Raw genomic sequence first — 23,007 nt, 5'->3', positions numbered from 1 at the left:
AATGCAATAAAAATTGGACAAAATGTAACGGTTTTGTTGCAAAGTCAGAAATTAAAAGACTTGAATTTTAAAGCAAGCTAATATTTATTTAAGAATCACAAAAAATCAAAGAAAAATAATGTTTATAAAGAGTATAACCTCATTCCATAAACAATCATATTCCAAGAAATTAAATGTGCATCAAAATCTGAACTAGTGTGAGATTGGCTGTTTTTATCACACATTATCATAACATACAATCAAGAAATGTTATTGCTCAATTTACTCCTACTAGAAATGTTTACCTATTTATAGTAATTAATTCTTGAATAGCATGTTAACAATGATATATAAATTGCGTTTACAACAAATGTTTGATGACAATAAAGTTCAAATCTGGATACAATGTTTCTAAATTTCTAAGAACTGCACAGCTGTCTACATATTGACTAAGAGTTGAAAATTAATTGAAGGATGTGAGTCTGTGAAATAAATTGGCTAATGCATGAAGATCTGTACAATGAATTAATGTGAGGTACACTAAGAAATTTCATGAAATGTACCCATTACATGCATTTTGTGATGCTTTCTAATACTTGAATTGGTGTGAAAGGACTTGTCACATTTTTTACATTTAAGGCTTGTCACCAGTATGGAGTCTGTGATGAATGTGAAGAGTTGCTCTACGGGTAAAGGACTTGCCACATTCTTGACATCTATAAGGTTTCTCACCAGTATGGATTCTTTGATGATTATGAAGAGTTGAAGCATTGGCAAAGGACTTGCCACATTCTTGACATCTTTAATGTTTCTCACCAGTATGAATTCTTTGATGGTTATGAAGATTTGAGGCATTGGCAAAGGACTTGCCACATTCTTGACACCTGTAAGGTTTCTCACCAGTATGAATTCTTTGATGGTTATGAAGATTTGAGGCATTGGCAAAGGACTTGCCACATTCTTGACATCTTTAATGTTTCTCACCAGTATGAATTCTTTGATGGTTATGAAGATTTGAGGCATTGGCAAAGGACTTGCCACATTCTTGACACCTGTAAGGTTTCTCACCAGTATGGATAATGTGATGAACATGAAGATTTGAGAGGTGGGTAAAGGACTTGCCACATTCTTGACATCTATAAGGTTTCTCACCAGTATGGATTCTGTGATGAATATGAAGATGTGAGACCTGGGTAAAGGACTTGCCACATTCTTCACATCTATAGGGTTTCTCACCAGTATGGATTCTCTGATGATTCTGAAGAGCTGAGGCCCAGGTAAAGGACTTGCCACATTCTTGACACCTGTAAGGTTTCTCACCAGTATGGATAATGTGATGAACATGAAGATTTGAGAGGTGGGTAAAGGACTTGCCACATTCTTCACATCTATAGGGTTTCTCACCAGTATGGATTCTCTGATGATTCTGAAGAGCTGAGGCCCAGGTAAAGGACTTGCCACATTCTTGACACCTGTAAGGTTTCTCACCAGTATGGATTCTGTGATGTCTGTGAAGGGCTGAGGCCCAGGTAAAGGACTTGCCACATTCTTGACACCTGTATGGTTTCTCACCAGTATGGATTCTCTGATGATTCTGAAGAGCTGAGGCCCAGGTAAAGGACTTGCCACATTCTTGACACCTGTAAGGTTTCTCACCAGTATGGATTCTGTGATGTCTGTGAAGGGCTGAGGCCCAGGTAAAGGACTTGCCACATTCTTGACACCTGTAAGGTTTCTCACCAGTATGGATTCTCTGGTGAGATTGAAAGTTTGCATGATGAGTAAATGACTTGCCACAATCTTTACATTTGTATGCCTTCTCTTTGGTATTAATTCTCTTATGCATAGTGGGGCATGCATATTTGTTGATGCACTTTCCATATTCTATATAAATGTTTTGTTTCTCTTCATTTTGATTGTTTATATAATGCCCCCCTTGTTTCTGACCATTCTGAAACAAAAAGAAGGTGTGCCACAATCAAAATCAGCCTTATAATAATCATGTATGTATTGGCTCTTAGGAAAAGCAGACTTTTATGAACTTATATTATGAGAAAAGACAAACTGTGATTTGATTTTTTGGGAATTTGTTTCTTTAAGAAGAGGATTCTAAAAACTACTCTTTTTAGAGTTCCTAGGAAAGGCATTAATAACATTATTAAATGTGTAATGCTTCTCATGACTGAACCTTCTATGATATATTTTCAGTCTCATTTGATTGAGAAAAACTTCTGATATTTATCTCATGAATGGCTTGTAACAAAATGTAATTTTGTTGAGAAAATTCTAGTGAATGTTTAATAGAACACATGTCATTCAGTTTGCAGGTTTTTCAATATTCGTTGTAGAAAAAATGCGTTTTACAACTCATTTGTAATTTTATACTGAATAAAATGATTCTGAAATTGTAAGTGATCTAATGTGAAATCTTTCAAGATAAAGTAGACGTTATTGATCTTAATTTTTAGTACCACCCAGGATGGCTGATGAATAGAGATTATTTCAATCATGACATAATCCATTCTCTTTTCTTTCTTCACCAAATATTAAAATCATCCTTAAATGGAAGGTTTTAAAGTCACTACTTACAGCTATTCCTGATACCAACTTCTGAATATAATCTCTTTTGTTCTCTTGTGAAAATAAGTCTTGTGTTTGATGAGAATATAAAACTAGAAGACAGAAAAATATATAATTGTCTTCATTAGTATACTTAGATGAAATATTTTCAGTTATATAAGTCACACAATTTTATAAATATGTAGACATATATGCAAAATAGCATATTATACAAAATAAACTTCAAATCATTTATTCTAATGAAAAAATCTTCTTAATGTAAATGGGTAGAATATCTTTTATAGCATACACTAAATACATTTTAAAAAATGAAAGGATTGAATTTATGTTATCTTTGATGCTCCCATCATAATTTTTAGAATAATAAATGAGATTATAGTGGTTTGAGTGAAATGACCCCATTTAATCAGATATCTGAATACATGGCCTAATGTTGGTGGTTATTTATGGGTAGGATAAAGAGGTATCAACTTACTGGAACAGCTATGTCCTTGGACACTGGCTTTGAGAATTTTAAAGCCTTCTAATGCCAACAGTGAGCTATCTATATCCTCTTGTGGTTCTATATGAGACCTGTCACTTCTGCTCTAGCCCCTTGCAAACTGCTACCTCTGATTCATCATCATGGATCTTTCTTCTGTACTTTGCCCTTATCTTGCAGTTTTATCACAACACTAGATAAGCATTAATACAAAAACTATAACCCAAGTACAATAAAATTGCACTCATGAAATTGTATTATCTTAATGGATATCACTCATCTCCATAATGCCTTGAAATGAACAAATTGAGTAATATTAAGAAAGAAGACATAATATTAATTAATAAAGAAAGAAGAAAAGGGAAAACCAGAAAGAGTTCTTACTAAGTGGTCCACAGAGAATCATGTATACCATACGGAAGGGATTCATAAAATTTCAGACATCAAGGAAATTCACTAGGACTGATCTTATTATCAGAGATACATTTTCTCTTATTCTTATAAGAAAATAGATGCATTCATAAGATATATTCTGACTATGACACTTCATCATTCAAATGACCTGAGTTTATCCCCATCTTTACTCATGTCTGAATTTATCCACTTTCTGTCACTTCTTAGAAAACAAATAGGCATCTAAAGAATAACAATGAAATAAACAGAATAAAAGAAACCAGATAGGGTAAGAGAAGAAAAGTAGACAAAGAAAAAGCACAGTAAGCATATGTAGAGAGAAAGACACACTTTTGTACCCACAAAATTGCATAAAACAAAGCATAGCAAAACTTTAGAAGGTGTAATGTACAAAAGATACTATAAGGTCATTAATAAAAGTAAATAAATTTCAAAAGTAAACATTATAGGTAAAAACATATAAAAATTCCATTGAGTTGTGTGGTGATATCCTTCAAGTGCTGGTTATGGGGAATTCCTGTAAGTGTGATTTTTTGGCTTACTTTTTTAATTATTATTTTATTACTTTAAAAATATATCAATTCAAATTACCACACCCTCTACTCCTTCAACTCCCTCCCCACACACTCCTACCCCTCACTCCTCTAATCCTAAGAGAGGACAAGGAACCCTTCCCTGAGGCAAGTCCAAGCCCCATCTACTACATCTAGGTTGAGCAAGGTATACATCCAAAGGGAATAGGACCCCCCAAAGCCAGTACAAGCAGTTCAGACAAATCCCAGTGCCACTGTCAGTGCCCCTCAGTCTGCCCCAACTGTCAACCACCTTCAGCGAGTTTGATACCATGCTACTTCACTCCCATTAGCTCAGGCAAACTGTCTCAGTGGGTGAACCACTCATGGTCTTGACCTCCTTGCTCATAATCTCACTCCTTCCACTCTTCAACTGGACCTGGTAGCTCAGGCCAGTGCTCAGATGTGGTTTTCTGCCTCTGTTTCCATCTGTTGTTGGACAAAGGTTCTATGGTGATATTTAAGATAATCATCAGTCTGATTACACTGCAAGGCTAGTTCAAACACCCTCTCCTCTATTGCTTAGGGTCTTAACTGGTGTCATCCTTGTGAATTCCTGGACATTTTTCTAGAGCCAGGTTTCTTGCTAACCACATAATGGCTCCCTCAATCAAGATATCTCTTTCCTTGCTCTCATATCTGTCCTTCCTCCATCTTGACTATCCCATTCCCACAAATACTCTTCAACCCTCTTCTTCTCCCTTCCTTCTACCTCCCAGCCCCCATGCTCCCAATTTTGCCAGGTGATCTTATCTGTTTCCAATTCCCAGGAGGGTCTATATATGTTTTTCTTTGGGTTCACCTTATTAATTAGTTTCTCTAGAATCATGAACTATAGGCTCAATGTCCTTTGTTTATGGCTAGTATTCACTTATGAGTGAGTACATACCATTATTCAATTTTTGAGTCTGGGTTACGTCACTCATGACAGTGTTTTCTATTTCCATCCATTTGCATGCAAAATTCAAGATGTCATTGTTTTTTTTTCTGCTGAGTAGTACTCTAATGTGTAGATGTGCCACACTTGTTTTTCCTTTCTTCAGTTGAGGGGCATCTAGGTTGTTTCCAGATTCTGGCTATTCCAAATAATGCTGCTATGAACATGGTTGAACAAATGCTTTTATAGTATAATTGAGCATCTTTTGGGTATATTCCCAAGAGTGGTATTGCTGGATTCTGAGGTAGGTTGATTCCCAGTTTCTGAGAAATGGCCTTACTGATTTCTAAAGTGGTTGCACAGGTTTGCATTCCCATCAGCAATAGATGAGTGCTCCCCTTACTCCACATCCTCTCCAGCATAAACTATCAGTTGTTTTTGATGTTAGCCATTCTGAAGCAAAAGATGATATCTCAGCATTGTTTTGATATGCATTTCCCTGATTGCTAAAGAAGCTAACCTTCCCTTAAGTATCTTTTGGCCATTTGAAAAATAAAATTGCATAGAACAAAACAAAGCAAAACTCTAGAAGGCATAATGTACATATAGATACCATAAGATCATATATAAAAATATATAAAAATAAATAAATTCCAAAGGTAAACATTATGGAGAACAAGAATATACTCCTTCAAACACTGTGGAACTTTTTAATGCTAATTTTCATTTCAATATTGTTCATTTCAAGGCCTGCTAGAGTTCAAAGATATGGTAACAAATCATATTACTTCTGCTTTATACCATAATTTAAGTTAATTATTCAAAGTGAAATTTTAGGTCATTTAATTTATAAAGTTATTTGGAATAATCATTCAATATGAATTTTTACATAATTTTAGGTAGAAATTTTTGTGCATCTGTTATAGGGAGAGGGAGTCTTCTGTTCTGATAGCCCAGCTAGCTTATAGCCAAAATAATTACACAGAACCTGTATTAATTAAAACACTGTTTGGCCATTTGCTCTAACCCCTATTGGCAACGCTCACATTTTGATTTAACCCATTTTTATTAATCTGTGTTCACCATGAGGTTGTGGTTTACCAGGAAAGATTTAGCATGTCTGACCTGGTGTCTCCATGGTGACTCTCTCACTCTGACTCTGCTTTTCCCTCCCAGAATTCAGTTCTGTCTTCTCTGCCTACCTAAGTTCTGTGTATAAGGCCAAGCAGTTTCTTTATTGATTAACAAATGAAAACAACACATAAACAAAAGGACCTCCTACACCATGCATCCCACTTCAGGGCAGAATTTCTCCATGCCCTAGTTTTCCCATGTGTGCCAATACTTCATTCTGGCTTACCTTGTTCATTGTCTTCTGTCTCTCCAATGTTCACATTCCAGGGCTCTTTGCTTTGTTCAAGAAAGCTGATCAGGTCTGGTTTTGACACTGAAAAACCTGCATATAGAAGAGACCTATGACCATAACTTGGGATAACAATAAAATACAAAGATATCTCACAAACCACCATACTGATTATATAAGATGGCCTATAATTTAAAATTCCAAGTATGATTTTCTAATTGCTATCTCCAAATATTTTAACACACTTAAAAGCATTTTAGCTAATATTTTATACCTTGAGTTTCTTTGTAAATTACTACTGGATCAAATGCAAACACATTATTAATCATTAAGATACAAATCAATATATAATCTGTGATGTATCTGAAAAGTAAAATGTATTATGAAAGTTTGAATGATGAATGTCATCTCCAGGAGTCAGGAATACATTGACAGGATGAAGTTACACAAAACCTTGTGTTCTACATGATGAACTCCACAATTTTTATTAAATGGCAAATGAAAATGAGACAGACAATTCAGACATAGATGTAAAACATACTTTTTGGAAATGATTATAATAAATAAGGAATAAGAAAAGAAAAAAGTCTCACCTACAGAGACCATATTACTGTAGTTCTCCAACATGACTACTTTGTACAAAGCCCTTTGTGCAAAGTCGAGGCAGTCCCACTCATCTGGAGAGAAATAAATTGCCACATCCTGGAATGTCAAGATTCCCTGTCATGAAAATAAAAAGTTGATTAAGTGCCCACATAAAAATTTCTTTACTTAGACTAAGGATACAAGAGTTCATTACAAAACTTGAGGTGTTCTTCCTTAGCATTGTTCTAAAAGACATACTCCAAAATACAGTCTATAATAAAATTTCATGTGCTGGAAATACTAAACCAAGTAGGCCAAGTAAGCTGCAGATCTATGGGCTAAAAGGGGGTATGTGAATGGGAGGCAGATTATCTTCATGTGAAGTTCCAGAGTTCACCTGTGCCCTTAATTATCTATCCTCATGGCAAATTTTTCTTTAGAAACCACAGGTTGAAGAATCATGAGCTGTAAAGTTGCTATCCTGCGGGCATACACTGTTGTCAAATAAAAATATGTCAAATATATGATGTGTAGCAAAGGCAGAATTTCCATATCCACTGCTTGGCCCATTAGCTCTAGCCTCTTACTGGCTAATTCTCACATCTTGATTAACCCATTTCTAATAATGTGTAGCACCACAAGATGGTTGCTTACCAGAAGATTTTAACCTGCATCCATCTTGGAGAGGAGAGCTATGGAGACTGCCTGGAGAGGAGAGGCATGGTGTCTGGCTCACTGCCTTCTTCCTCCCAGAATTTTGTTCTGTCTATTCCACCTATCTAAGCTGCTGTCCTATCAGTGGCCAAGTGGTTTCTTTATTAATTAACCAATGAAAGCAACAGATAGATAGTAGACCCACCTACATCATTCTGAGGCTCCAGTTACCCTGATACCAAAACCACACCAAGATGCAATCAAGAAAGAGAATTACAGATGATTTCCACCCATAAACATTGATCCAAAAATACTCACTAAATGACTGTGCACACCTTTAATTCCAGTACTCTAGAGGCAGAGGCAGATGGATCTCTCTGTGTTTGAGGCCAGCCTGGTCTACATGAGCTAGTTCCAGGACAGGCTACAAAGCTACAGAGAGATCCTGTCTTGGAAAACCTAAACAAACAAAACAAAACAAAAAATCCCTGGCAAACTGAACCCAAGAACACACAAAAAAAATCCACTATGATCAAGTCAGTTTCATCGCAGGATGCAGGGATTTTTCAATTTACAACAATCTATCAATGCAACCCACTGCAAAATAAACTGAAAGATTAGCATATGATTATCTCATCAGATGCTGAAAAAGCATTCGAAACCCCTTTATGATAAAGGACTTGGAGAGATCAGGGATACAAGGAACATATCTAACCATAATAAAAGCATTACAGAGTAAGACAACAGCCAACATCAAATTAAATGGAGAGAAAGTCAAAGGGATTACACCAAAATTAGAAACAAGACAAGGCAATCCACTTTTTCCTATATCTATTCAACATAGTTCTTAATGTTCTAGCTAGAGCAATAAGACAGCAAAGAGAGATCAAATGGATATAAATTGAAAAAAGTCAAACTTTTGCTATTAGCATATTATATAACAGTATACATACATGACCCAAAAACTTTACTAGGGAACTTCTACAGATGAGTAAATTACCTTTAATAATGTTGAAGGATACAAGATCAACTGAAAAAAAGAGTAGCCCCCTATATACAAGCGATAAAGAAGCTGAGAAAGAAATCATAGAAATATCACCCTTCACAACAGCCAAAAATAACATAAAATATCTTGTGGGTAACACTAACCGAACAAGTGAAAGACCTGTTCGACAAGAACTTTAAAACTCTGAAGAAAGAAACTGAAGAAGATACCAGAAAATGGAAAGATCTCCCATGCTCTTGTATAGGTAGGATCAACATAATAAAAATGACAATACTACCAAAAGCAATCTATTGATTCAATGCAATCCCCCATGAAAATCCCAAAAGAAATCTTCACAGACCTGGAAAGATTAATAATCAACTTCATATGAAAAAAACAAAAAACCCAGGATAGCCATAACAATCCTGTACAATAAAGAACTTCTAGAGGCATCAACATCCCTGACATCCAGATCTAATACAGAGCTACAATAATGAAATGGTCTCGTATTGGTATAAATCAAACTGATTGAATAATGGAATAAAATTGAAGATCTGTATACTAATTCACACACCTAAACACACCTAATTTTTAACAAAGAAGTTAAAATTATACAATGGAAAAAAAGCATCTTCAACAAACCATGCTGGCATAACTGGATGTCAACATGTAGAAGAATGAAAATAGATCCATATCTATCCTCAAGCACAAAACTCAAGTCCCAATGGTTTATAGACATCATTATAAATCATACCACACTGAACCCTATAGAAGAGAAAGTGGGAAGCAGCTTTTAATGCAAGGGCACAGGAGACCACTTCCTAAATATAATAACACCAGCAACACAGACATTGAGAGCAACAATAAATAAATCGGACCTCCTAAAACTGAGAAGCTTCTGTAAATCAAAATCACAGTCAATAAGACAAAACGGATGCCTATGAAATGGGAAAATATCTTCACCAACCCTACATCAGACAGAGGACTAATTTCCAAAATATATACAGAACTCCAAGCAATTAGACATCAAAATACTAAAGAATCCAATTAAAAAATCGGGTACAGATCTAAACAGAGAATTTAAATAGAAGAATCTCATATGGCCAAAAGACACTTAGAGGAATGTTCAACATTCTCAGCCATCAGAGAAATGTAAATCAAAACAACTCTGAGATACCATCTTATACCTGTCAGTATGTCTAAGATCAAAAACACCAATGACAGCCTATGCTGGAGAGCATGCAAAGTAAGAGGAACAGTCAGTCCTCAGTTGCTCGAGGGAATGCAAACTTTTACAACCACACTGGAAATCAGTATGGAAATTTCACAGAAAATTGGGATTCAACCTACCTTAGAACCCAGCAATACCACTCTTGGGCATATTTCCAAAGGATGATCAATCATACTACATGGACATTTGTTCAACTATCTTCATATGTTCATAGAAGCATTATTTGTAATAGCCAGAAACTGAAAAAAAAACTAGGTGTCCCTCAACCAAAGACCAGATCATGAAAATGTGGTACATTTACACATTGGAATACTACTCAGGAGCAAAAGAAATTGGCATCTTGGAATTTGCATGCAAATGGATAAAACTAGAAAAACAGTCCTGATTGAGGTTACACAAACCCAGAAAGATGAGCATGGTATGCATTCACTCATAAGAGGATTCTAGGTATAACCAAATCCTATAGTCTATGATCCCAGAGAAGCCAACTAACAAAGAGAATCCTAAGAGAAACTTATATAGATCCCTCTGGGAAGGGAAAATAAACTAGATCTCCTGAGAAAATTGGGAGCATTTGGGTGGGAGGAGAAGGGAGGTTAGAAGGGGAGGAGGAGGAAAGAAGGGAATGGTGGAAGGGAACTAGAGGTAACTGTATAGTTGAAATTGGGAAAAGACAGAGACAGAGAACAAAGAAAGAGATATCTTAATTGAGGGAGCCTTTAAGGGGCTAGCAAAAAAAAATACCACTAAAGAAATTCCCTGGCCTTGCCCTGTAGTCTGATTAATGACGATCTCAAATGTCACCAAAGAACCTTTATCCAGCAACTGATGGAACCAGAGGCACAGATCCACAGCAGAGCACTGGGCTGATCTCCTAAAGTCCAGTTGAAGAGTGAGAAGAGTGAGAATATGAGCAAAGAGGTCAAGACCATGATGGGCATACCTGCTGAAACAGCTTGCCTGAGCTGAAAGGAGCTCACCAACTCTAGCCAGATAGGAAAGGAACCAGCAGAGGACCGAGTTAGGACTTCTGAATGTGCGTGACATTTGTATGGTTGGGGACGACTGGGTCACTGGCATTTGGCCAGGATTTATCCTTACTGCTTGTCATGACTTTTTGTAACCCATTCTCTTAGGAGGGATACCTTGCTCTTTCTAGATGTAGTATGAAGGATTCGGTCCTATCTCAAAGCAATAGGGCTTACCCTCGGTGAGGAGTTATGGGGTGGAGTACTGGTGGTAACATGGAAAGAATAGGAAGAGGGGAGGGAGGGACTACTGGGATTAGTAGATGAAATGAAAAAAAGATAGTTTTTTAATAAAAATTTTCAAAAAGGAGGAAGCTGGTCTGTAAGAGCCAAAGATGATGGAGAATACCAATACCCCCACACCCTTCCCAACCACACAGCCCTCTGCCTCAACTGGATTGAAGGATCTATGAACTAGTAGAAATTGAGACAGCATCTAGGTTGTTTCCAGGTTCTGGCTATTACAAACAATGTTGCCATGAACATAGTTGAGTATATACTTTTGTTGTATGATAGGGCCTCTCTTGTGTATATTCCCAAGAGTGGTATTGCTGGATCCAGGGGTAGGTTGATTCCGAATTTCCCGAGAAACCGAAACACTGCTTTCCAGAATGGTTGCACAAGTTTGCATCCCACCAGCAGTGGGTGAGTGTACCCCTTTCTCACAACCTCTCCAGCAAAGGCTATCATTGGTGTTTTTTATTTTAGCCATTCTGACAGGTGTAAAATGGTATCTTAAAGTTGTCTTGATTTGCATTTCCCTGATTGCTAGGGAAGTTGAGCATGACCTTAAGTGTCTTTTGGCCATTTGAAGTTCCTCCTGGTTATTAACCTTCATCAGGCGATGAAAGGAGACAGAGACAGAGTCCCACATTGGAGCACCAGACTACAACCCCAAGGTCCAAATCAGGAGCAAAAGGAGAGAGAGCACGAGCAAGGAACATAGGGCCATGAGGAGTGCACCCACACACTGAGACAATGGGGATGTTCTATCGGAAACTCACCAAGGCCACCTGGCTTGGGTCTGAAAAAGCATGGGATAAATTTGGACTAGCTGAACATAGAGGACAATGAGGAATACTGAGAACTCAAGAACAATCGCAGTGGGTTTTTGATCCTACTGCATGTACTGGCTTTGGGGGAGCCTAGGCAGTTTGGATGCTCACCTTAGGAGACCTGGATAGAGGTGGGCGGTCCTTGGGCTTCCCACAGGTCAGGGAACCCTGATTGCTCTTTGAGCAGATGAGGGAGGGTGACTTGATCGGGGGAGGGGGAGGGAAATGGGAGGCGGTTGCAGGGAGGAGGCAGAAATCCTTAATAAATAAATAAATTAAAAAAAAGAAATTGAGACAGCATACACAGGGCATGCAGTTATGCACCTGATTTGGTACAAAAATGAAATAACAAGCGTACTCATGCACAGATCCCTAACACAGAAGCTATCTCTGATTCATAACCATAACCAGTAAATGAAAATTTAGTTTTTTCAAGGAATTGTCGCTAAGATAAGAATTTACTCTCAAAAGTATGCTGCAAGCCAAGCCTCAGAAAATTCAACAGTGAGCTAGGGTATGGTGTCACACACCTTTAATCACAGCACTCAGTAGGCAGAGGCAGGTGGATCTCTGTGAATTTGAGGCCAGCCTGGTCTATAAGAGCTTTTTCCAAGACAGGCTCCAAAGCTACAGGGAAACCCTGTCTTGAAAAAAAAAATCCCCCCCCCCCACAAAAAATTTAACAGCATCTTGGAGGTTCTTAGTCTCATTTTGTCAGGTCAGAACTTTACATGCTTCCTTCCCATTATATCTTATTTACACATTTTCAATCTTCTTTTCACATGAACACACACAAATACACATACACAAACACCCATGCACACATATAAAATATTAAAGATTCCAGCTGAGTGTTTTGGAGTATTCTGTTTCTTTGGGCTTTTCTTGGGCTATTTGTCTCCTAATTGTTTTTTTTTCTATTATTCTGTGGTAGTTTTTGTTTTATCTTACTACACCATAGTATATTTTTTGTTATTATTCTACCTTACGAGCCAGTTTTTTTTTTTATGATGAGAGAAGGAAAGGGGTTGTATCTGGATGGGAAAATGATGGAGAAGAGTTGGGCATAGTAGAGGTAAGACAAACAAAAATAGGAAATTATGTAAGGAAAATTGTTTTCAATAGAAGGATAAGTAAAAAAAAAACATATAAATAGACCCCTAGTTTTATGAAATCTTCATATGTAAACAACCAGGTTCATTGGGGGAAGTGTATGGAGATCCACTGCAAGGGAGTTTCTGATGCAAGGGATCAAATGTAAATATTAGGGAAAAGTTCATTTTCTGCAAAAGATGTGATAGTTTATGTTCATCACTTGGCAATGCTTCAAAATAATTATTGCTGATAACATTAATCCAACACATCCTGACTACAGGATCAAACACTGTATATGAAACCAGGAACAAAACAGCCAAAGTAATGATCTCTGAAGTGGTAGACATTGTCACAGAGAACCAAATACAGGTGAATGAAGTCAACATCAATACATTAAGATAAATGGATGACAGCTGTTCACGAACAGAGTCACATCATTTTTGCTGGGATAGTGATTGCCCAAGGAATAACGCAGGGAAACTGTGGTGTGAATACAAAAGCATGATTTTTATGCCACGCATAAGCTACGCATGTCTGCTACATTCCAGATTATCAAGTTAATTCCATATATGTAGTTTTGTTTTCCACAAGACTATGCCCATCCTAATTCTACATTCTCATAACTGAAAAAGTTATGCTAGGCTACACATTTCATGTGAACGAACATGCATTTTCATAAAGCAGTAAACCAAAGAGCCCCGGGCAGAAGCCATGCCATATATTTGCATTTTCTGTCTTTAGATGAGGATGTGAGTTGGTCTCTGGAGGAATTGGTCATAAAGAACTACAATATTCCTCAGTCACAATAAAATCACAACTGATATGCATCATCAGTTCATTGAGGATCTATGTCTGGAAAAAATGAGCAGGCAAGAACAAAACAAAACAGTGGGAATTTGACTCCGTGTAAATAGTATACATTTAAAAACTCAATCAAAACTGTCATAATTTAGCACAGACACGCAAATATCAAAAGAAATAAACTCCTAAGGCAAAACTATGAGAAGCAGAGAAAATCTGCAACGTAAATATATCAACTTTGTAGAAGAAATTGAGCATAGGTGCTGTGCAGAGACATACTTACTGTAGAACCAGCCATCTCTTCTGAGCTTCTGTTCCTGGATTCTCTCTAGAGGATTTGCTATTTAAAAAAGTATCACTAAATACCATTCACCTGCTACACGCACACTCACCATCTGCAGAGCCTCAGAAATCAGGGAGTATTTACTCCTGGCTTGGTTAAACAGATACTCATGAAAACAAGAGAGATTAAAATGCTGAGTTTCTCCCTTGCTCAGTTCAAGTGGTCTGCTCAGCAGTCAAGTTATCCAGTGAGATCATGGGCTGCACTGGCCTGTTGTACTCAACCCAGGCAAAGCAGCAGTGGGGAAAGGAAAGCTGAACTCCAATGGAGATCAAACCCTTATGAAGCTTACCATAGCCTCTACCTTGTTCTTACTGGCAAGGTTCACAAAGATGTTGGGGCTGCTAATTAGATTAACAAATAGAAACTGTCGAATGGAGCACAAGTGAAAGCAATTTCATTTCAACGCAGTTATTTGTGACTTGGAAATTTTGTGAGAACTGCAAGTATTTTTGGCTTCTTTGAATGGAAGCAGTATATTTCAAAATGCTTTAACACTAAACTTTGTTCATTAAGCATGTAGCACATTACCACAGTATGTTCTGATAGATTCTTATGGACTCATATATTCTGACATGAAAACCAAATACTGAGATTTTCATTATACCCATGACAACCTACTGTTAGGAACCATCTTTTTACTTAAACGTGAGGAACAAAGAGCTATGTATGAAGGATGTAAGAATAGGTAAATACGGATGCCTAGTAAATTAGAATGGAACCTTGGCAGCTTGGGTTTCACTCTACTTACTTATTTCACTGTCACAAGTAGACTGTAGACTTCATTAGAACCTGATGTAGCACAGATAGACCATGTACATGCATAACAAAACCACAGAATATGGTTTGAAAAAAATTCTGTTCCTTGTGCGTGATTCGTTCTGTCCTTTGTACAGCGAGTCTTTGTTTTTCTCTCCTCCCTGACCATTTAAAATGCTTTACACTGATGCTGAACTATTTTGCCAAACCCAATTGATCTTTCTGACAATTTGACAGTCTCTACTATTTGGATAATTTACTTATGTCTTCCAGTGTAATACGTGTAGTGGATTTATCAATTGTTTTCCCCAAAGCTTTAGTATCAACTGCTTCTTCTCTTACACAGAAGCAGCTGACTGTATAAACACATGTTTCTAGATGTTTGACACAGTAAATAGCTCTCTTCACTGTCTGTGATCTCAAGCAAATCTAACATGTACTATTAATAGCAATTAATGCCATTCACGCTTAAGAGGTTATTCATGAGAAAAATTCTGTAAGCATACTAAAATTTAAAAATACTTAATTTAAAGTTATTAAAATGGGAGGTGGAGGCGGGGAGGAGGCAGAAATATTTAATAAACAAACAAATAAATAAACAAATACATAAACAAATACAAACAAAAAAGAAATTGCCAGGAATCCACTAGGATAACCCCATCTAAGACCCTAAGCAATAGTGGAGAGGGTGACTGAACTGACCCTGCCTCGTAGTCTAATTGAAGACTATCTCTAATGTGACCATAGAAACTTTGACCAGCATCTGATGGAAGCAGAGGCACAGATCCACAGCAGAGCACTGGGCTGATCTCCTAAAGTCCAGTTGAACAGTGAGAAGAGTGAGAATATGAGCAAAGAGGTCAAGACCATGATGGGCATACCTGCTGAAACAGCTTGCCTGAGCTGAAAGGAGCTCACCAACTCTAGCCAGATAGGAAAGGAACCAGCAGAGGACCGAGTTAGGACTTCTGAATGTGCGTGACATTTGTATGGTTGGGGACGACTGGGTCACTGGCATTTGGCCAGGATTTATCCTTACTGCTTGTCATGACTTTTTGTAACCCATTCTCTTAGGAGGGATACCTTGCTCTTTCTAGATGTAGTATGAAGGATTCGGTCCTATCTCAAAGCAATAGGGCTTACCCTCGGTGAGGAGTTATGGGGTGGAGTACTGGTGGTAACATGGAAAGAATAGGAAGAGGGGAGGGAGGGACTACTGGGATTAGTAGATGAAATGAAAAAAAGATAGTTTTTTAATAAAAATTTTCAAAAAGGAGGAAGCTGGTCTGTAAGAGCCAAAGATGATGGAGAATACCAATACCCCCACACCCTTCCCAACCACACAGCCCTCTGCCTCAACTGGATTGAAGGATCTATGAACTAGTAGAAATTGAGACAGCATCTAGGTTGTTTCCAGGTTCTGGCTATTACAAACAATGTTGCCATGAACATAGTTGAGTATATACTTTTGTTGTATGATAGGGCCTCTCTTGTGTATATTCCCAAGAGTGGTATTGCTGGATCCAGGGGTAGGTTGATTCCGAATTTCCCGAGAAACCGAAACACTGCTTTCCAGAATGGTTGCACAAGTTTGCATCCCACCAGCAGTGGGTGAGTGTACCCCTTTCTCACAACCTCTCCAGCAAAGGCTATCATTGGTGTTTTTTATTTTAGCCATTCTGACAGGTGTAAAATGGTATCTTAAAGTTGTCTTGATTTGCATTTCCCTGATTGCTAGGGAAGTTGAGCATGACCTTAAGTGTCTTTTGGCCATTTGAAGTTCCTCCTGGTTATTAACCTTCATCAGGCGATGAAAGGAGACAGAGACAGAGTCCCACATTGGAGCACCAGACTACAACCCCAAGGTCCAAATCAGGAGCAAAAGGAGAGAGAGCACGAGCAAGGAACATAGGGCCATGAGGAGTGCACCCACACACTGAGACAATGGGGATGTTCTATCGGAAACTCACCAAGGCCACCTGGCTTGGGTCTGAAAAAGCATGGGATAAATTTGGACTAGCTGAACATAGAGGACAATGAGGAATACTGAGAACTCAAGAACAATCGCAGTGGGTTTTTGATCCTACTGCATGTACTGGCTTTGGGGGAGCCTAGGCAGTTTGGATGCTCACCTTAGGAGACCTGGATAGAGGTGGGCGGTCCTTGGGCTTCCCACAGGTCAGGGAACCCTGATTGCTCTTTGAGCAGATGAGGGAGGGTGACTTGATCGGGGGAGGGGGAGGGAAATGGGAGGCGGTTGCAGGGAGGAGGCAGAAATCCTTAATAAATAAATAAATTAAAAAAAAGAAATTGAGACAGCATACACAGGGCATGCAGTTATGCACCTGATTTGGTACAAAAATGAAATAACAAGCGTACTCATGCACAGATCCCTAACACAGAAGCTATCTCTGATTCATAACCATAACCAGTAAATGAAAATTTAGTTTTTTCAAGGAATTGTCGCTAAGATAAGAATTTACTCTCAAAAGTATGCTGCAAGCCAAGCCTCAGAAAATTCAACAGTGAGCTAGGGTATGGTGTCACACACCTTTAATCACAGCACTCAGTAGGCAGAGGCAGGTGGATCTCTGTGAATTTGAGGCCAGCCTGGTCTATAAGAGCTTTTTCCAAGACAGGCTCCAAAGCTACAGGGAAACCCTGTCTTGAAAAAAAAAATCCCCCCCCCCCACAAAAAATTTAACAGCATCTTGGAGGTTCTTAGTCTCATTTTGTCAGGTCAGAACTTTACATGCTTCCTTCCCATTATATCTTATTTACACATTTTCAATCTTCTTTTCACATGAACACACACAAATACACATACACAAACACCCATGCACACATATAAAATATTAAAGATTCCAGCTGAGTGTTTTGGAGTATTCTGTTTCTTTGGGCTTTTCTTGGGCTATTTGTCTCCTAATTGTTTTTTTTTCTATTATTCTGTGGTAGTTTTTGTTTTATCTTACTACACCATAGTATATTTTTTGTTATTATTCTACCTTACGAGCCAGTTTTTTTTTTATGATGAGAGAAGGAAAGGGGTTGTATCTGGATGGGAAAATGATGGAGAAGAGTTGGGCATAGTAGAGGTAAGACAAACAAAAATAGGAAATTATGTAAGGAAAATTGTTTTCAATAGAAGGATAAGTAAAAAAAAAACATATAAATAGACCCCTAGTTTTATGAAATCTTCATATGTAAACAACCAGGTTCATTGGGGGAAGTGTATGGAGATCCACTGCAAGGGAGTTTCTGATGCAAGGGATCAAATGTAAATATTAGGGAAAAGTTCATTTTCTGCAAAAGATGTGATAGTTTATGTTCATCACTTGGCAATGCTTCAAAATAATTATTGCTGATAACATTAATCCAACACATCCTGACTACAGGATCAAACACTGTATATGAAACCAGGAACAAAACAGCCAAAGTAATGATCTCTGAAGTGGTAGACATTGTCACAGAGAACCAAATACAGGTGAATGAAGTCAACATCAATACATTAAGATAAATGGATGACAGCTGTTCACGAACAGAGTCACATCATTTTTGCTGGGATAGTGATTGCCCAAGGAATAACGCAGGGAAACTGTGGTGTGAATACAAAAGCATGATTTTTATGCCACGCATAAGCTACGCATGTCTGCTACATTCCAGATTATCAAGTTAATTCCATATATGTAGTTTTGTTTTCCACAAGACTATGCCCATCCTAATTCTACATTCTCATAACTGAAAAAGTTATGCTAGGCTACACATTTCATGTGAACGAACATGCATTTTCATAAAGCAGTAAACCAAAGAGCCCCGGGCAGAAGCCATGCCATATATTTGCATTTTCTGTCTTTAGATGAGGATGTGAGTTGGTCTCTGGAGGAATTGGTCATAAAGAACTACAATATTCCTCAGTCACAATAAAATCACAACTGATATGCATCATCAGTTCATTGAGGATCTATGTCTGGAAAAAATGAGCAGGCAAGAACAAAACAAAACAGTGGGAATTTGACTCCGTGTAAATAGTATACATTTAAAAACTCAATCAAAACTGTCATAATTTAGCACAGACACGCAAATATCAAAAGAAATAAACTCCTAAGGCAAAACTATGAGAAGCAGAGAAAATCTGCAACGTAAATATATCAACTTTGTAGAAGAAATTGAGCATAGGTGCTGTGCAGAGACATACTTACTGTAGAACCAGCCATCTCTTCTGAGCTTCTGTTCCTGGATTCTCTCTAGAGGATTTGCTATTTAAAAAAGTATCACTAAATACCATTCACCTGCTACACGCACACTCACCATCTGCAGAGCCTCAGAAATCAGGGAGTATTTACTCCTGGCTTGGTTAAACAGATACTCATGAAAACAAGAGAGATTAAAATGCTGAGTTTCTCCCTTGCTCAGTTCAAGTGGTCTGCTCAGCAGTCAAGTTATCCAGTGAGATCATGGGCTGCACTGGCCTGTTGTACTCAACCCAGGCAAAGCAGCAGTGGGGAAAGGAAAGCTGAACTCCAATGGAGATCAAACCCTTATGAAGCTTACCATAGCCTCTACCTTGTTCTTACTGGCAAGGTTCACAAAGATGTTGGGGCTGCTAATTAGATTAACAAATAGAAACTGTCGAATGGAGCACAAGTGAAAGCAATTTCATTTCAACGCAGTTATTTGTGACTTGGAAATTTTGTGAGAACTGCAAGTATTTTTGGCTTCTTTGAATGGAAGCAGTATATTTCAAAATGCTTTAACACTAAACTTTGTTCATTAAGCATGTAGCACATTACCACAGTATGTTCTGATAGATTCTTATGGACTCATATATTCTGACATGAAAACCAAATACTGAGATTTTCATTATACCCATGACAACCTACTGTTAGGAACCATCTTTTTACTTAAACGTGAGGAACAAAGAGCTATGTATGAAGGATGTAAGAATAGGTAAATACGGATGCCTAGTAAATTAGAATGGAACCTTGGCAGCTTGGGTTTCACTCTACTTACTTATTTCACTGTCACAAGTAGACTGTAGACTTCATTAGAACCTGATGTAGCACAGATAGACCATGTACATGCATAACAAAACCACAGAATATGGTTTGAAAAAAATTCTGTTCCTTGTGCGTGATTCGTTCTGTCCTTTGTACAGCGAGTCTTTGTTTTTCTCTCCTCCCTGACCATTTAAAATGCTTTACACTGATGCTGAACTATTTTGCCAAACCCAATTGATCTTTCTGACAATTTGACAGTCTCTACTATTTGGATAATTTACTTATGTCTTCCAGTGTAATACGTGTAGTGGATTTATCAATTGTTTTCCCCAAAGCTTTAGTATCAACTGCTTCTTCTCTTACACAGAAGCAGCTGACTGTATAAACACATGTTTCTAGATGTTTGACACAGTAAATAGCTCTCTTCACTGTCTGTGATCTCAAGCAAATCTAACATGTACTATTAATAGCAATTAATGCCATTCACGCTTAAGAGGTTATTCATGAGAAAAATTCTGTAAGCATACTAAAATTTAAAAATACTTAATTTAAAGTTATTAAAATGGGAGGTGGAGGCGGGGAGGAGGCAGAAATATTTAATAAACAAACAAATAAATAAACAAATACATAAACAAATACAAACAAAAAAGAAATTGCCAGGAATCCACTAGGATAACCCCATCTAAGACCCTAAGCAATAGTGGAGAGGGTGACTGAACTGACCCTGCCTCGTAGTCTAATTGAAGACTATCTCTAATGTGACCATAGAAACTTTGACCAGCATCTGATGGAAGCAGAGGCACAGATCCACAGCAGAGCACTGGGCTGATCTCCTAAAGTCCAGTTGAACAGTGAGAAGAGTGAGAATATGAGCAAAGAGGTCAAGACCATGATGGGCATACCTGCTGAAACAGCTTGCCTGAGCTGAAAGGAGCTCACCAACTCTGGCCAGATAGGAAAGGAACCAGCAGAGGACCGAGTTAGGCCTTCTGAATGTGGGTGACATTTGTATCCCTGGGGCTGACTAGGGGGGCCACTGGCAGTTGGCCAGGATTTATCCTTACTGCTTGTCATGAGTTTTTGGAACCCATTCTCTTAGGAGGGATACCTTGCTCATCCTAGATGGAGTATGAATGACTCAGTCCTTTCTCAAAGCAATATGGCTTACCCTCTGTGAGGAGTTGATGTCGTGGAGTGGGGAGGTAACGTGGAAAAAATAGGAAGAGGGGAGGGAGGGGCAACTGGGATTGGTACATAAAATGAAAAAAGAATTTTATAATAAAAATTTTAAAAAAGGATGAAGTTAATGTATAAGAGCCAAAGATGATGGCAAAAACCAATACCCCCACACCCTTCCCCACCACATAGCCCTCTACCTCAACTGGATTGAAGGATATATGAACTAGCAGAAATAGAGGCAGTATACACAGGGCATGTAGTTATGCACCACGTTTAGTACTTGAAATGAAATAAGAAGTGTACTCATGACCGGGCAATGGTGGCGCACACCTTTAATCCCAGCACTCAGGAGGCAGAGGCAGGTGAATCTCTGTGAGTTCGAGACCAGCCTGGTCTACAGAGCTAGTTCCAGGCCAGGCTCCAAAGTCAGAGAAACCCTGTCTCAAAAAACCAAAAAAAAAAGAAAAGAAAAGAAAAGGTGTACTAATGCACAGACACCTAACCTGGAAGCTCTCTCTGATTCATAAACAATTGCAAATGAAAATTTAGGTTTTTCAAGGAATTGCCATTACTCTCAAAAGTATGCGCAAACCAACCCTCAAAAATTCAACAGTGAGCTTGGTGGTGTTGGTGCACACCTTTAATCACAGCACTCAGGAGGTATAGGTAGTTGGACCTCTGTAAGTTTGAGGCCAGCCTGGTCTACAAGAGCTAGTTCCAGGACGGGCTCCAAAGCTACAGAGAAACACTGTCTTAAAAAAAACAACCCTTTTTAATTTAACAGCATCTTTTAGGTTCCTTGTCTCATAATGTCATGTCAGAACTTTATATCCTTTCTTTCCCTTACATCTTATCTTATTTATACATATTCCAGTTGAGTGTTTTGGAAGATTCTGTTTCAGTCTTCTTTGGGAGGCAGATAAAGAAAGGGCAGAAATGGGGAACTGATAAATAATACAATGGCCATCTTTGAGCTTTCTTTTATTTTTTGTACTGAGACAAAGGCTTAGGAGACATTTTCTTTCACCAGCAGGCTGTCTCCTCCAGCTGTCTGGTTCAAGATAGATGTTCACAGTCAGTTCTGAACATGGTCACCTGACGCTGCAGGTGATCACAGTTCTTGTGAGTGAGCAGTGGTTAGGTCATGTTCAAAGACAACATGTCACAGCAGTACTCCTCACCCTCAGGCAGGATATACAGGACCAAATTTCATGACATCCCCTGTATCTAGGGGGAATGGTTGCTCTACAGGTCCCATTTACGAATGAGCATTCAGGGGCACTCCAACATTTTGAAATTATGAAGCTGTGCATTTGCTGCTGTTCACTCCATAAAGAAGAACCTCTGACCAAGCCTGACAGGTGAAGACATATATCCATAGAAACAAAAATATTTACAAAGAAGTTACTCTTTTCACACAAAGTAACAACAGTAGCATCATCTTAAAGGAATATATGGTTCATCTAGCCATGGTCTTTAGGTCCAGGTACTCATTCCTACATAGAGTGCAGGCCTCACCAGATCAGGAGGAAGTGAAATATACAATAACTCTCAAGTCAACATTGCACGAGTGATTTTCTCATATTCTGATTGCCCCAGTTAAATGATAGTTTCTTATGCTGAAATAAAAAGTTTTATTTTCATAAGATCCTATTTGTTGATTTTTGGTCTCATGGACTATTGGACAAGAGTCCTATTCAGAATCCCCTTAGCTGTGCTTAAAAGTTGTAGGATTTTCTCAACTGTGTCCTTTGGAATTTGTAGGGTATCAGGTCTCATTTTGACATCCATGACACATTTGGTGCAGTTTGTGAATGGTAGATGATAATTAGCAGAGTTTTATTGTCTGCATGCTGAAAACAATATCCATAATCAGGATATCTGAGACAGTATCTCAAATGCCAACATACATATGAAATGCAAATATGTGTGCAATGTTACCCAAGTAAGTGTCACACATGTATATTCTGCTTACCAGGTGGACCATGTTAAGGTCCCCAGGCATGAAGTAATATAAGGTCAAGCTCTG

The 23,007-nt window shown here is 38.1% G+C and overlaps 1 pseudogene; it reads right to left on the bottom strand.

Annotated features, from left to right (window-relative positions):
• Positions 1 to 324: 324 nt before the first annotated feature.
• Positions 325 to 22,965, bottom strand: LOC142837127 (uncharacterized; annotated as a pseudogene).
• Between the last annotated feature and the right edge of the window lie 42 nt (positions 22,966 to 23,007).

The sequence above is a fragment of the Microtus pennsylvanicus genome, chromosome 1 (assembly GCF_037038515.1).
Source record: "Microtus pennsylvanicus isolate mMicPen1 chromosome 1, mMicPen1.hap1, whole genome shotgun sequence".
NCBI lineage: Eukaryota > Metazoa > Chordata > Mammalia > Rodentia > Cricetidae > Microtus > Microtus pennsylvanicus.
Note: the sequence above shows the minus strand (reverse complement) of the source record. Positions and strands in the feature narration are given on the sequence as shown.